The 16,020-nt window shown below is 32.3% G+C and overlaps 1 non-coding gene across 1 annotated transcript; it reads left to right on the top strand.

The window, feature by feature from the left end:
* The first annotated feature begins 13,912 nt into the window (after nucleotides 1-13,912).
* Nucleotides 13,913-14,019, top strand: LOC121219719 (small nucleolar RNA R71). Its single transcript, XR_005916610.1, has one exon. It is a non-coding gene; the product is annotated as a small nucleolar RNA R71 (small nucleolar RNA).
* The last annotated feature ends 2,001 nt before the right edge of the window (nucleotides 14,020-16,020 follow it).

Genomic DNA, 16,020 nt, shown 5'->3' with positions numbered 1-16,020 from the left:
TACAAAAATGGTTATAAGATAAAATTTATATGCTTAGACTCCTTAATGAGTCTAGTTTCAAATGAAATCAAATACAACACATTTTGAATTCTGTAAAATGAGAAATTTGATTCGTAGTGAAGAGTGGTCAGATTAGTCAAACAGTGAAACAGGGGAAACTTTAAGAAAAATCTGGTATTGATTGGCCAAACCTAAAATTCTGGAAATTTTATGGATGGAAGATATACGAGTCTATATTCAGGAAAAATTAACGGCAAGTGATTTGGAGTTTTTTAGCTCCGGTTATAAATAATTTAGTGACCATTGCTCAGGAAAACAGCTCGTAGTGAATATGTGATTTTGTTGTAAACATGGATAAAACTTGTTTTAGTTGCTCATAAGCTATTGATTAAACCCATACTTGAATTCTAAATCGTGATATTGTAAGCTTATGAGTATTCGAATATGAAATGATAGTATGGCGTAAAATTGAATTATTATTGGAAAGTGATGGATGTAGATTCGGCCAAGACCAAGTCTGTACATGATAGTATATGTGGTATGTGAAGTATATTTGAATAAATGTGAAAGTGTATATATGTGATAAGGCCTAATGGCCGATGTGATGAATGTGAAAGTGTATATATATGTGATAAGGCCTAATGGCCGATGTGATGAATGTGAAAGTGTATATATGTGATAAGGCCGAATGATGAATGTGAAAGTGTATATATGTGATAAGGCCGAATGGCCAATGTGATGACTGTAAAAGTGTATATATATGTGATAAGGCCTAATGGCCGATGTGATGAATGTGAAAGTGTATATATGTGATAAGGCCTAATGGCCGATGTGATGAATGTGAAAGTGTATATATGTGATAAGGCCGAATGGCCAATGTGATGACTGTAAAAGTGTATATATATGTGATAAGGCCTAATGGCCGATGTGATGAATGTGAAAGTGTATATATGTGATAAGGCCTAATGGCCGATGTGATGAATGTGAAAGTGTATATATGTGATAAGGCCGAATGGCCAATGTGATGAATGTGAACATGTGTATGTGTGATAAGGCCGAATGGCCAATGTGATGAATGTGAACATGTGTATGTGTGATAAGGCCGAATGGCCAATGTGATGAATGTGAACATGCATATATGAGATAAGGCCGAATGGCCAATGTGATGAATGTGAAAGTGCATATATGAGATAAGGCCGAATGGCCAATGTGATGAATGTGAAAGTGTATATATGTGATAAGGCCGAATGGCCAATGTGATGGATGTGGAAGTGTATAAATGTGATAAGTCCCGAAAGGCAATTGTGTCAGTACTATATCCGGGTTAAAACCCCGCAGGCTTTATGCGAGAATATTATCCTGATTAATGTCCGTAGGCTTCGTGCTCGTACTATATCCGAGCTTTAAAGACCCGACGGCTAAATGCTAGGATTCAAGTAAGACTTTGATATTGAGTATCTGCATTAAGTTACCATCAAATAAGTATTATGTATTCAAGATGTTCAGGTACGTATTACTTACTCATCGGTGGAGTGATTTCGAGGTGAATTATCAGTATCAAAGAGGTAGGTAAATGTGATTAATATTATAACTCCAAATGTGAGAATGATCTAATTGGTAATGGTATGTTTGTATAATAAAGTATGCGATGAAATATTCTTATGTATTAGTGCATATTCTGCCCAAAAGCCTTATGATCTGAGTATGGGTTGGGTTGAGCTAGATGTGCCAGTACAAGGTAAGGATTATGATTTGTAAGCTTACATATATGTGATAAGGAATATGTTGGTTCTTTATGTGCCTATGGTAATTTAGTACTTGTCATGTTGAAATACTTAAAAGTATGGATGTGATTATGAACAAGTGGAAAGGATTATTGAAAGTTGAAAATCGATGAAGAATGTGCTTTGGAAATATTTGACCATCTAGGTCATTATTATTCAAAAGTATATATGTGGCAGCCAAGTGTTGCGTTTAATGATATTATAGATCGAGATGAAGCTCTAGATTAACTTCATCGAACAGTTGAAATGAATGACCAATGATAGTGATTGAGAACACTTTGTTTTGCTTAAAACTTACTAAGCATTAAATGCTTACTCCGTTCTTTGAATCTCTGTTTTATAGATTTTGGTTCGTCAGCTATCGGACTCGGGATTTTTGGAAGTCGAAGTCTCCCACACTATCAAAGCCCCCTTTTGGTACAATTTTGGTTGAACTTTGAAATGGCATGTATAGGACTACCCTTTTGTTGTTGGTCATGTACCCTTCGGTTTTGTGTAAATTTGGATAGCCATGCGAAAATGGCTTAAATATACTTTGATCATAGCATTATAATCGTTTTGTATGTTGTCCATCGAGAGGTATGGAAATGTTGGTAACGGTTAGCCATGGGAAGGGTTATTCTTGATCACTTTTGGAATATGTATGACAAACTCTAGTTGATCCATGGAGGATCATGAAATAGGTAAAGTTTACCTTAAAAAAACAGATGCTGGCAGCAGCAGTGATTTGGATGTGAAAAATCACTAAAAATAGTAGGAATGGAATTAAATAGTGAATAATTTATGTAAGCGAACCTTGATGAATCTATGTTCATAGGAAAGTAACGAAATGATCATATGGACAGTATGTTAAGAGATATTCAGGTTCTCGTGAGACAGGGCCAGAACGGTTTCTGGATTCCCTGTTCCGACTTTGGAAATTCATTATAAATCAACCAGAGATAATTAGGAGTCATGCCATATATGTATAGATTCCTCTCTGAGTCTAGTTTCTATAGAAACAAACGGCATCAGTATTGAAGCTCTGTGCAGGGAGATATCCAAATCGTAATGCATGAAGGTCAGTGTAGTCGCACCCTGTAACAGGGGAGAATTTAACGAATAAACTGTACTAATTGGCCCGACCAAAAATTCTAGAAAAAAATATGCAGATGGGAATATGAGTCTAGTTTCAGGGAAAAATTACGAAACTGATTTTTGAGTTGTGAAACTCAAGATATGATTTTTAAGGTGACAGTGACGCAGTTAGCCAACTGCCTGGAAATTTTTAAAATGGACTGCGATAGTAAGCGAATTTAGTCTGTGAACCCCTCGTGTCCGACTCCGACAACGGTCTCGGGTACGGGGTTTTACAGGTTTGGGGTGTTACAAATTGTGTATGTATCCACCAATGATTCGTATCTATGAACAACCATTCTAGAATAACACTATATATGAGGAGATGGTTAGTATGCAGTGGACTGCGAAAGATATTTTTATGGAATTGTAAGTAAGAAAAGAATAGATGAATGTATGGAAAGTGTAAGTCAGTTTGATAGTTGAAGGGATTGGTACGAGTAAGAGTGTAGTAATTGGCGCATAAGTGTAAGTCTGAGCTTATGATGGTAGTCGCCCAAAGCAAAAGTAAATGATTAAGAAAGTGTAGATGGCATAGATGGTCCATCAATTATTACATAAGCATCAATCAAGGTAATTTTTTTTAGTTCTAACTAAGTTCTCCTAAACTTATTCATGTCATGTTTATGTTTCAGGTATCAATGTTAAGAGATTGCGCCTGGAGGGATGATGTCCGGACCACGCCAAGGAAGAAGTGTATTGGGTTATTATACATATAGTGGCAATGTGGTATAGTCTAGGGGTACACCTTATTGTTTATTTTTATCAAACTTCTACTTTGTAAAAAGCTCTGATAAGTCTGTAGTAATAAAATACTTTCTTTCGTTTTTGGATATTAAGTCCTCCGGTTAAAGAAATAAAAAAATGTAATATTTAAAGTGTTCGACTAATTAGATAATTTGTTAAGTATTGTGTTTAGTAACACCCAAGGTCCGAGCCCGGTGAATCAGGTCGGGTTAGGGCATTACAAACCTGTGCCAAATGAGTGTCTAACAAAAGCTTTAATCACCACTCCATTCAAGTCAAGATAGAAAGAAATAATTTAAATAATTCATATCAATCCACAAATAATTTTACAGAGTAATTTGTTCAAATGTGTATTCAAAAATAATTTTTTTAAAGTAATCAAATACGAATCCAAAATCAAATTGCAATCGTACATTAAGACAAATCCTTTAAATAAAACATTTAAAAATAAAACAGAGTAGTTTTCTTAAAAATATTAAACTATTTTATTTTATTTTTTTGGCCAAATGAGCCTGAATTTTAAATCCGCTAGTGAATCTACCATTTTGAAACACAAAATATAATTATATATTAAGTTAAGAATAATAAATATAATAAATATTTTTTTTACAAACTTATTTACTATGAAACTTATTTAGATAATTTTAAAAGATCATTATGAATGATAAAGATAAACATAAATATTTTGTAACATTAGAAAACAATTTATGTGAAACATTAGATGAACTGATACATTGTAAAAACATCTTATAAAAATAATTACATAAAAAGAAAATGCTTAAAATAAAAATAAATGAAATGTCTATATATATATATATATATAACTATTAACCAACAAATATTCATATATATATAATAATTTTGTAATAGCAATTTAAGCATAAAAAAATAACACAAACAAAAATATTTTTTTCAGGCTTTCTCTTCCATTTTCTCTATTTCCTTCCTTTCTCCCACGTCCCCCACAAAAAAAAAATAGTTATCATATTTTAAAGACCAATATTTATGGTACTTCATTTTATATAGAATTTTTATGTTGATTAAAAAAACTTAATACATACTGAACTAGCACTACCAATATTCACCGAATATTATATTGTCTATTGATAGCATTGGTGAGATTTGATAATTTGTGTATTTGTGTTTTTTTTTATAAATCTTAAAAATATAATGATTGTGTTTATTGTAAAATATAATAATTCATAATTTTGTAAGTTCATAATTTATACTCTATTTCTTTTAAAAAAATAATTATATTATATTAATTTTCAGTGTATTTCATATAATTATTTGCATATATCTTATTATATTAGCTACTAATTATATTTATTACATTATATTTAGGCATCATAATTGCATCAAAGTTAATAGATCTAGGATTGAGCAGAGACACAAAACCTTTGGCATCACAACAATGTAAAGCCAAATCATAAATCATGATTAAGTGGAACCAAGTTAAGTAAAAGAAAGAGATAAATAGAATTAATCATGTTGCATTAATATGAAGAGGTTTTTATATTTATATAAGAAATATACCGTCATATATTATCAAAATATTCTTTAACTTCGGCACCTAGTGAGTTTTGAGCAACCACGTTGCCAGGGATTAACCGCTTCTTGGAAAAGGCGACGGTAGGAAACAAGACCGGAGACCTCTGGATGGTGAGTTGTCATAGCAGCATCGATTTGGATCACCTCTTCCATCACCACTATGCCGATTAAAGCCAAACAAATTAACCATATTTTCATATTTGAGACTCCCATGATTGGTCTTTGGTTTCATTGGAATAATTTTGATATCATCTATTTATAGGGTTTTGGAATGAGACCCTATTTTAGAAATTACGTCAAATTAGGTGATGTTGTTTTGATTTTTTTCTTTTTTTAATTTCTTGTTGTTTAAATTGTAAAATGTGTTAATTTTTTTAAATAATACATTTTAGAAATTAGACCTTATAATCTAAGGTTTTTTCTCAATTAGTCGAATATTATGAAATGCGTTTGTGTGTGCACGTGTGTGTGTTTTGGCAAAAAGAAAGATAGTTGAGCTCTAATCTCAATATGATACAATCTCAATTACACTATATCTTTCCTATGTTATACCTAGCATATCATTCAATAAGAAACAAGATATATCATCTCGTGGTCCAAAATGCAAGTAGAGTCTCATTGTTCCATATAAAATATACATATATGTTATAGTGTACTTTGAATAAATAGTTTAGTATTTTTTTTGTTTATATATAAAAACATATTTATGTATTTTTATTATTACCTCTACCTTCATATATAATTAGTTTTAATGCTAGATGTGAAGCAAGTGATTTTATGCGGTTAATTTTTAATTAGTCTTTTGTAAATATTATATTCTTAATTACTATAGTTAATGTAAAATAATACTTCATAATCGAATTGTTAAATATTACTAAAAAATAATAGCATATTAACGCATTTTTAACATATTCATTATAGAATATAGTTTTACTTCATCCAATTAATACAAAGTAGCATTGTTCAAAATAATAAGTAATTAACTTAATTAAAATAAATAAATTATTTTAATAATTCAAATATAGTCCTAATAAAATATTTATAATATTTATTGAAGTATTTATGAAAAATATAAAAATGCCATATTGTAAATTAAACCTTACATTATTCAATTTTTTTCCTAACAGTAAATAAATTGACCATGATAATTTGTAAATAGTTTATAATTAATATAAATTTAATTATGTTACATTATTTCATATTATAAAATATATTAATTTTTCATAAATTTTTTATATGAAATATAATGTTATTTATTACAAAAATAATTAAAATTTAGTATTTAAAAAAGTAGTATATTTTTTTTCTTTTACTCTTTTAGTTAACTGAACCACAATAATTTAAGTAGAGAATAACTCAATATGAAATTTAAACTTTTCATTTATTATTATATAAATTAATTTAATAAAATTATTACTAAAAATTAGTATTCTTATATAAATATGATAACTTTTATTATCAATTAAATTTTAAATTAATTATTTTAGTAAAATTAAAATTCATATTGATAAATGTAATAGATTTTATAAATAAAAAATATTTAAAATTATAAATCCAGCAATGTAATGAACAACAAAGGTTATAGAGTCATTTCAATGTTTCTTTCGACTTGTGTTTTTATATAAATTATAGATATATACATTTTCAAATTGTTAAATTTGTAATTTATTTATACTATTATTTAAGTACGGACACCAACTAAGTCAAAAGAATTACTAAAATAATTTTACAGATTTTAAATAAATTATATTATTACTTGGATACATTTTTCTTTTAATTATTCAATAAAAAAACTTATAAAGAATTTGAAAATGTTAAGATTTGAACTCATTTATAAATCTCTTTTTTACCACTTTAGCTTTATTTTGATATTTGTATACAATTCAATGTTATTACACCATTTGTTTCACACACATTGTTTGTATATATATATTAATATTTAAGTGTGTGACTATGTTGGTGCTATGAGTCAACTAGACACTAACTTAAATAAGAAAACTACTAAAATAACTTTACACATTTTAAATAAGTTATATTATTATGATGGTACTTTTGTATTTTCCTCATTAAAATAACCAACAAAAAATTGCAAATCTTAATCTTTGAACTTATGGCCGTGTCTCTTGCCCGTGTAACTCACTGATTTGAAATTAAAATTGAAAAGTTAGCTCCAATACTCACACGGCCTAGGGCACAGCCTAGGACACGGTCATGTCTCCAGGTTGTGTGGACCATCTTAGGCTTGTAACCTTCAAAATTTGGAAAAATTAAGTCCCAAGACTCACACGGCCAAGGAGACGCTCGTATGTCCAGGTCGTGTGACCTACACGGCCATGTCTTTACACAGTGTAACTCACTGTAAAACCCTCCCTTGTGTACATGGCCTAGAATACGCTCGTGTGTCCAGGCCGTGTGACTCACTGTCAAATACCCTCTTTCGCACACGGCCTAGGACACGTCCGTGTGTCTAAGCCGTTTGGGTCAAAAATATTTTTTCATTAATTTAATTTTAAATTAGCATGCAATAAAATTAAAAGAATTAGTAGAAGTTAAACACTCGAGTTGCCTCCCGAGAAGCACTTATTTAGAGTCTAAGCTCAACTTACCTTATATTCGTACGGTCACGGTGGTTCGCAAAGCTGAAACTCCTTTTTCTTGTTATCAAATATTTTACCAAGATAAGGTTTGAGTCGAGTATTATTTGCCTTAAACATGTCAAACTCAAAATGAGTTACCTTGACTGTACCGTATGGAAAAAATTCAGTACTGTAAATGGGTTTGATCCGTTTAATCCGAGCTCTGAAAGGGAGATTCATGGATCTGTTTTGTCTAGCAGTACTTTGTCCCCAACCTTAAATTGGTTCATTCCATCCACATGCTCATCATGGCATCGCTTTGGTTCTTCATCGTGCTTTTTCGGTTTCTCCTTGACATGTGTTCGCCATTCATCTAGTTGATTGATTTGCACCATTCGCTCTTCATAAGTTGTTTTGTTTCTGCCACCTTAACTGAAACATGGCTCCATCATGGTTCCATGAGGGATTTCCTGCAAAGAAGGTTCAGCCACATGGTTACTCACATTAACAGAACTTTTAATATCATTCCGAACACTAAAGACTCTCATAGAACCACATGTGTAACACCCCGTACCCGAGACCGTTGCCGGAGTCGGACACGAGGGGTTCACAGACTAAATTCGCTTACTATCGCAGTCCATTTTAAAATTTTCCAGGCAGTTGGCTAACTGTGACACTGTCACCTTAAAAATCATATCTTGAGTTTCACAACTCGAAAATCAGTTTCGTAATTTTTTCCATGAAACTAGACTCATATGCCCATCTACATATTTTTTTCTAGAATTTTTGGTCGGGCCAATTAGTACAGTTTATTAGTCAAAGTCTCCCATGTTACAGGGATCGACTACACTGACCTTTGCGCATTACGACTTGGATGTCTCCCTGCACAGAGCTTCAATACTGATGCCGTTTGTTTCTATAGAAAATACACTCAGAGAGGAATCTATACATATATGGCATGACTCCTAATTATCTCTGGTTAATTTATAATGAATTTCCAAAGTCGGAACAGGGAATCCAGAAACCGTTCTGGCCCTGTCTCACGAGAACCTGAATATCTCTTAACATACTGTCCATATGATCGTTTCGTTACTTTCCTATGAAAATAGATTCATCAAGGTTCGTTTACATAATTTATTCATTATTTAATTCCAATCCTACTATTTTTAGTGATTTTCCAAATCTACATCACTGCTGCTGCCAGCATCTGCCTTTAAGGTAGACTTTACCTATTTCATAATTTCCATGATTCAACTAGCCCTTTTAGCATAAATAGCACAAATTATGATAGTGATTAACCATTCCATACCAAATGATTATAACATTATGCTCAAACATATATAAGCCATTTTCGCATGGCTATATACATTAACCAAAATATTCTTCCGCCACTAGTCTATTTTATACATGCCATAAGATAATCCAAAACATAGCAGTACCAAACAGTGGATAGTGATAGTGTGACTAGTTGCTGACGATCCCCGAGCCTGTAGCTTCGCAATGAGATCTATAAAACAGAGGAAACAGAGTATACGGAGTAAGCATTACAATGCTTAGTAAGTTTTAAGCAGTGTCAACAGATAACAATCAAATTATAACATAGTTGTTCGTATTTTTATTTCACTCTTCCTTCGGGCATACCATCCCTTTACCGAATATGCACATCTCATCATATACAATAGGCAGATAAACTTTCACATAAAAGTGAGCTCATGCGACATAGATATATCGTATGATTTCACATTGCCTCTCACACTGATCCGATGTCACATAATCATAGGAATAGTCTCATAGATTGCTCTCGTATGCATCACATAACTACCTTATGATTTGGTGCAAATCAAGCTCACATATAAACTTGGAGTACATACCTGTTTAACCTTTCGCATTGAATATATTTATAAGCAATTCTTATTACGAAGTCTTACCCGGACATAATCTCCACACGAAGTTATCGGGTCTTACCCGGACAAAATTCTCACACGTAGTCATCGGGTCTTTAGAGCTCGGATATAGTACGAGCACAAAGCTTACGGACATTAATCAGTGATAATATTCTCGCATAAAGCCTGCGGGGTTTTAACCCGGATATAGTACTGACACAAATGCCCTTCGGGACTTATCACATTTATGCACTTTCACATCCATCACGTTGGCCACTCGGCCCTGTCACATATATACACTTTCACATTCATCACATCGGCCATTAGGCCTTATCACATATATACACTTTCACATTCATCACATCGGCCATTAGGCCTTATTACATATATACACTTTCACATTCATCACATCGGCTATTAGGCCTTATCACATATATACACTTTCACATTCATCACATCGGCTATTAGGCCTTATCACATATATACACTTTCACATTCATCACATCGGCCATTAGGCCTTGTCACACATATACACTTTCACATTCATCACATCGGCTATTAGGCCTTATCACATATATACACTTTCACATTCATCACATCGGCCATTAGGCCTTATCACATATATACACTGTCTTGGCTGAATCTACATCTATCATTTTCCAATATCACAATTTAGAATTCACGTATGGGTTTAATCAATAGCTTATGAGCAACTAGAACAAGTTTATCAAGGTTTACAACACAATCTCAAATTCAGCACAAGCTGTTTTTCCTGAGCAATAGTCACTAAATCATTTATAACTGGAGCTACAAAACTCCAAATCACTTTCCGTTACTTTTTCCTGAATATAGACTTGTATATCTTCCGTCCATAAAATTTCCAGAATTTTAGGTTTGGCCAATCAATACCAGATTTTTCTTAAAGTTTCCCCTGTTTCACTGTTTGACTAATCTGACCACTCTTCACTACGAATCAGATTTCTCATTTTACAGAATTAAAAATGTGTTGTATTTGATTTCATTTGAAACTAGACTCATTAAGGAGTCTAAGAATATAAATTTTATCTTATAACCATTTTTTTACAATTTATAATGATTTTCTAAAAACGGAACAGAGGATTACAGTGTCATTCTGCACTGTCTCACACAACTTTAAATATCTCATTATCGGAAATAAATTTTCTTACACGGTTTATTTTATAAGAAACTAGACTCATTAAGCTTTAATTTCATAATTTATTCAGCCTCCCATTCAACTCCAACAATTTATGGTGATTTTCTAAATTCATGTTACTGCTGCTGTCCTGAGCAGGTTTATCACAATTTTACTCTTCTGACATATCCTTTTAGCACTTCATAATATCATATCCATTTGGCAACATATCATATCAATAACTTACCTATACTTCATAATAGCCATTAGGCTATATGCATAAAAATTTACAATAGAGTTATGATTCTTTTAATATGTGCTTAACATATCATACTCAATCACATTATAGGCTTTAATACTTAAAACTTACCTCGATCGCTAATGTACGTCAATTCCGACTATTCGACCAATTTCCCTTTTTCCACGATCCGACTTTGTTTCCATAAGCTCTTGATGCTCAATCAATAATTTTTAACTTCAAATTTGCCAACAGCAATGTCATCACTTTACATAACAAAAATTAAATTTCATTACTTAAGCTATCCACGACAATCACCTTCCGAGCACCTTAATTTTCTTTAAGCTAAACCACCTCATAGTATACATATACACATTCGGCTAATTATAAAACAAATCAGCACTCATAACCGAATCATTGACTAAAATCACATTCGGTACTAGCACAAGCACACACACATTTAACTTTTCTAAAATTCAACTTTAACAAGCTTCCTATGCTTCCATGATAAAAACCGAATGCTCATCTTACCACCAACATGCATATTTAATTATCTCAAGCCTCTCTTAATCAATTTTATTCATAATAGCATGAACTCAACAATCCATTACTCATACAAAACAACATAACCGAAAGCCTTACTCATTCCAAAAATTCAAATCTCAACTTGGTCACAAAAATAACTTGATATCTCACCAACACAACATCAACACCAAGCAAGAATGATGCATCCATGGCCGAGTGTCATTTCCATCACATAGCAAGATTTAGACCATGGGCTAGGTAGAACTCAAGCTAACAACTAAAACGTGCATGCATCTCATGGAACATCATCAAACATACCTTAGCCTAGTTACATGCATGGCCGAACCTCTTCAATCTTTCTTCTTCCTTCCTCCTTAAAATTTTCGGCCAAGGATGAACCAAAGGATGAACACTTTTTTTTTTGTTTTTCTTTCCTTCAACTCACGGCAAGGGGGGGACAATCACACATATCCTTTCTTTCTTTTTTTTGTTTCTCATCCTACTAACACTAATATTTTATTGCCCATGCTCTTTATTTTATTGTTTCCTCCCATGATGCACCAACACAACATGTCTATGACATGTTTTGCCCATCACCCTTTGTCCATCCTAATGTCATGGCCGGCCACTACTAGATGGGGGGGAAAATTGACATGCAAGTCCCCCCTTTTTCAACATGCACTAATAGGTCCTTATGTTTTGATCTATCACATTTCAAAAATGTCACACATAAGCCCTATTGACTAAATTCACATGAAATTTACTAAATCGAAGCTTAAAATTTTCACACATTTATTTTAGACAATAAATATCATGTTCAAATAATTTGGTTACTCGGTTTAGCGGTCCCGAAACCGCTTTCCGACTAGGGTCAAATTAGGGGTGTCACAACATGCTTGGAGAATAACTTTCTCATCACCTATAGAAAGTACAAGTTCACCCGTACCAACATCTACTATAGTCCTAGCATTGGCTAAAAAGGGGCGACCTAAAATCAAAGGTACTTCACTATCCTCATCCATGTCTAACACAACAAAGTCAAAGGGGAATATGAATTTATCGACTTTAACAAGCAAATCTTCAATAATACCCCTAGGATATCTAATGGTTCTATCTGCTAGTTGAATACTCATTCTAACTTGTTTGGGTTTCCCAAGACCTAGTTGTGTAAACATTTTATAGGGCATGACATTCATACTAGCCCTAAATCAACCAATGCATTACGATATTTAAACTACCAATTAGGCAAGGAATAGTAAAACTCCCTGGATCTTTTAGTTTATTGGGTAGTTTATTCTGAAGAAGGGCTGAGCAACCTACGTTGAGATCCACAGTCAACGAGTCATCTATCTTCCTCTTGTTTGGTAACAGCTCTTTTAGGAATTTGACATAATTTGGCATCTGTGAAAGAGCTTCAACAAACAGTAAGTTAATGTTTAATTTTTTTCAGAAGCTTAAGGAATTTACCATATTGTTCGTTTGTATGGTCTTCCTTTGACGCATTAGGATATGGCACTCGAGGTTTGTATTCCATGACAATCGGATTTTGCTCTTTCTTGTCTTTTTCAACCTTATCCTCGTTCACCATCTCGTCTCTTTTTCAGGTTCAATTAACCCTTCCACTTCTCAAACAGTAATTGCGTGGAGTTGCTCCCTAAGGTTAGGTTCAGTATTGCTAGGCAAGCTACCTTGTGGTCATTCTGGAATTAATTTAGCAAGTTGGCCTATTTGATTCTCGAGTCCTTGGATCGACGCTTGCTGATTTTTTCTGACATCGAGATAAACTTTTTCAACATCTCCTCAAGGTTTGGCTTTTTCTCTTGCTGATAAGATTGATGGAAGCCTAGAGGTGGTTGTGCTATTTAATTTCCTTGACCACCCCAAGAGAAATTGGGATGGTTTCTCCAACTTGCAATATAGTTATTACTATCAGGGTTATTTTTAGGTCTAGAATTGTTACCCATATAATTGACTTGCTCATTCTCTGTGCTAGGATCGAATGGTAAACATTTTGGATTTTTCATTCCACCTCCATTTGTATCGCACTGCATCACTGGATGTACCTGCGTAGAAAGATATAAACCATCAATTTTCTTATTAAGTACTTCTACTTGGTTTGATAACATGGTGACTGCATCTAGATTAAAAACATTGACTGCTTTCATCGACTTTGTCCTCATGACTTTCCACTGATAATTATTCAGTGTCATCTCTTCTATAAATTCATAAGTTGCTTAGGGTGTTTTATTGTTAAGCGTTCCACCGGCTGCCGCATCAATTAACTACCTATTAAGGGATTCAAATCGTTGTAGAATGTTTGAACTTGTAACCATAGAGGTAACCAATGATGAGGACACCGTCTCAATAGATCTTTATACCTTTCCTATGCATCATATAGAGTCTCTAAATCGATCTGAACAAACGACAAGATGTCGTTCCTCAACTTGGCTATTTTATCCTATAGGAAGTACTTTAGCAAAAATTTCTCGGTCATTTGAGCCCATGTAGTGATGGAACCCCATGGTAAAGAGTTTAACCACAATTTTACTTTATTCCTCGATGAGAATGGGAACAACCGTAAGCGAATGGCGTCATCAGTGGCGCAATTAATCTTGAAAGTGTCACAAATTTCTAGAAAATTAGTCAAATGAGTATTTGGGACTTTATCTTACAAACCGTCGAACTGGACATACTATTGTACCATCTAAATTGTGTTTACAATACTTGATTTATCCCCAGTCAGAGTGGTCTTGGCATAATCGTACATAGTACAAAGAACAGGAGCTGCTGCAGCTACAGGAGGTAGCTGAATATTCTTATTATCGCCCATCTCCTCAATAATAATGTTGTCCTTTTGCTCATCTACTAAATTCTGTTGATTCTTCCTTACTTCTCTATGATTTTTGTGAGTAGTACTTTCAATTTTGCTGTCAAAAAGTAATGGTCCCGACAGGTTTCTTCTAGTTATAAACCAAAAGAACCTGCCAAAAGCAAACAGAAAAACAATTAGAGTGTAAAAATTAAACTAAAAACAAAAATATAAAAATAAAAATGGCTAAATTAATAAAAATAAAGTGTTCCTAATATTTTAATCCTCGAAAACAGTGCCAAAAACTTGATGTGTCTCACGTGACAAACTAAAAATATGATGAAGGCAAATGCACCTATCGATAAATAGTATAGTTATGGTGAGTAGAGATATCATATCCACAAGGACTAAAAGTATTAGTAATTATAGTTTTTCTATTATTTAACCAACAATTTAGAGTGATAGGTTCTAAACTAAAATTACTAAATTGTTTGGTTCACTGTAATGGAATAGTCAAAGCTGTAATGGAATAGAGCTGTAATCAGTAATTCAATTGTTTGGTTGAATGGAATGGAATAGAGCTGTAATAGAATTCTTAGTTTTGGTTGATCGGAATAGATGTTGTAATAATATAAGGAAAAATACTTAAATGACCAAAGTACCCTTAGCAGAATTTTTTTTAGGTAGATGATTATTGTTATTGTTATTAAATTTTAATAAAATTATTTTTAAATATATTTTGTTAAAATAATAATAAATAATTTAACCATATTTTAACATAATTATTATTAAATATAATTTAATAAAATAAGTTATAATTTAATAACATTCTTAATATAATTATTATATGAATTAAAAAATCATAATATATAATACTATAAAAATAATATATAATCTACTTTATTATTTTTAAAATGTAATACATATTTAATGTACTAAAATATCATTAGTGAAACAAATAATTTAATTATTCTACAATAAAAAACAAAATATTATAAGTAGTAAATAACTTAAGAATTATATTTCACATCCAAACATAATATTCATATATTAACAAAAACTTACATGATTTCATTAGTTTATATGTCATAATCCATATGTTGTAAAATTTTACAACATCAAAAAGTTAGAACATTGTAATGACATTCTATCATGTCATTATACCATCCAAATATTACAAACACAAAAAGTTACCAAAATATCATCATGATTTTATGTAGTTTAACATGTATATATTGTCTTTCCCGTATTACTAGAAAAGAGTAACGGTATATTCATTCCAATGGAGATATTTGTTTATGTCCCTTTTCTTTGTTCATTTTTTTGTTGACTCTTGAAATTTGGCAGCCTACGAGGGTGTGCTGCTCTTTACCTTGGCAGCCTCCTTTTCCATTAAGAAATTTCATCTTTCCAAACTTGAACACATAACCAACTTACAACAAAGACATTGGGAGGGTATTGTTACCTTAGCACGCCCTTGAATGATATTTTTCTCCTTCTTGTTGCTACCTTCAACCACTCCTTTAGCTAAAACACACAAATCATTCCATTATTTCAAGAGGATACACATTTAACACATAATTGTTCCAACTAAAAAATCCAAATAAAAATAAACTTAACAAAAAACCAAAGGCAAAA

Source organism: Gossypium hirsutum, chromosome D07 (assembly GCF_007990345.1).
Source record: "Gossypium hirsutum isolate 1008001.06 chromosome D07, Gossypium_hirsutum_v2.1, whole genome shotgun sequence".
NCBI lineage: Eukaryota > Viridiplantae > Streptophyta > Magnoliopsida > Malvales > Malvaceae > Gossypium > Gossypium hirsutum.
This window is presented reverse-complemented; position numbering and strand designations above follow the sequence as displayed.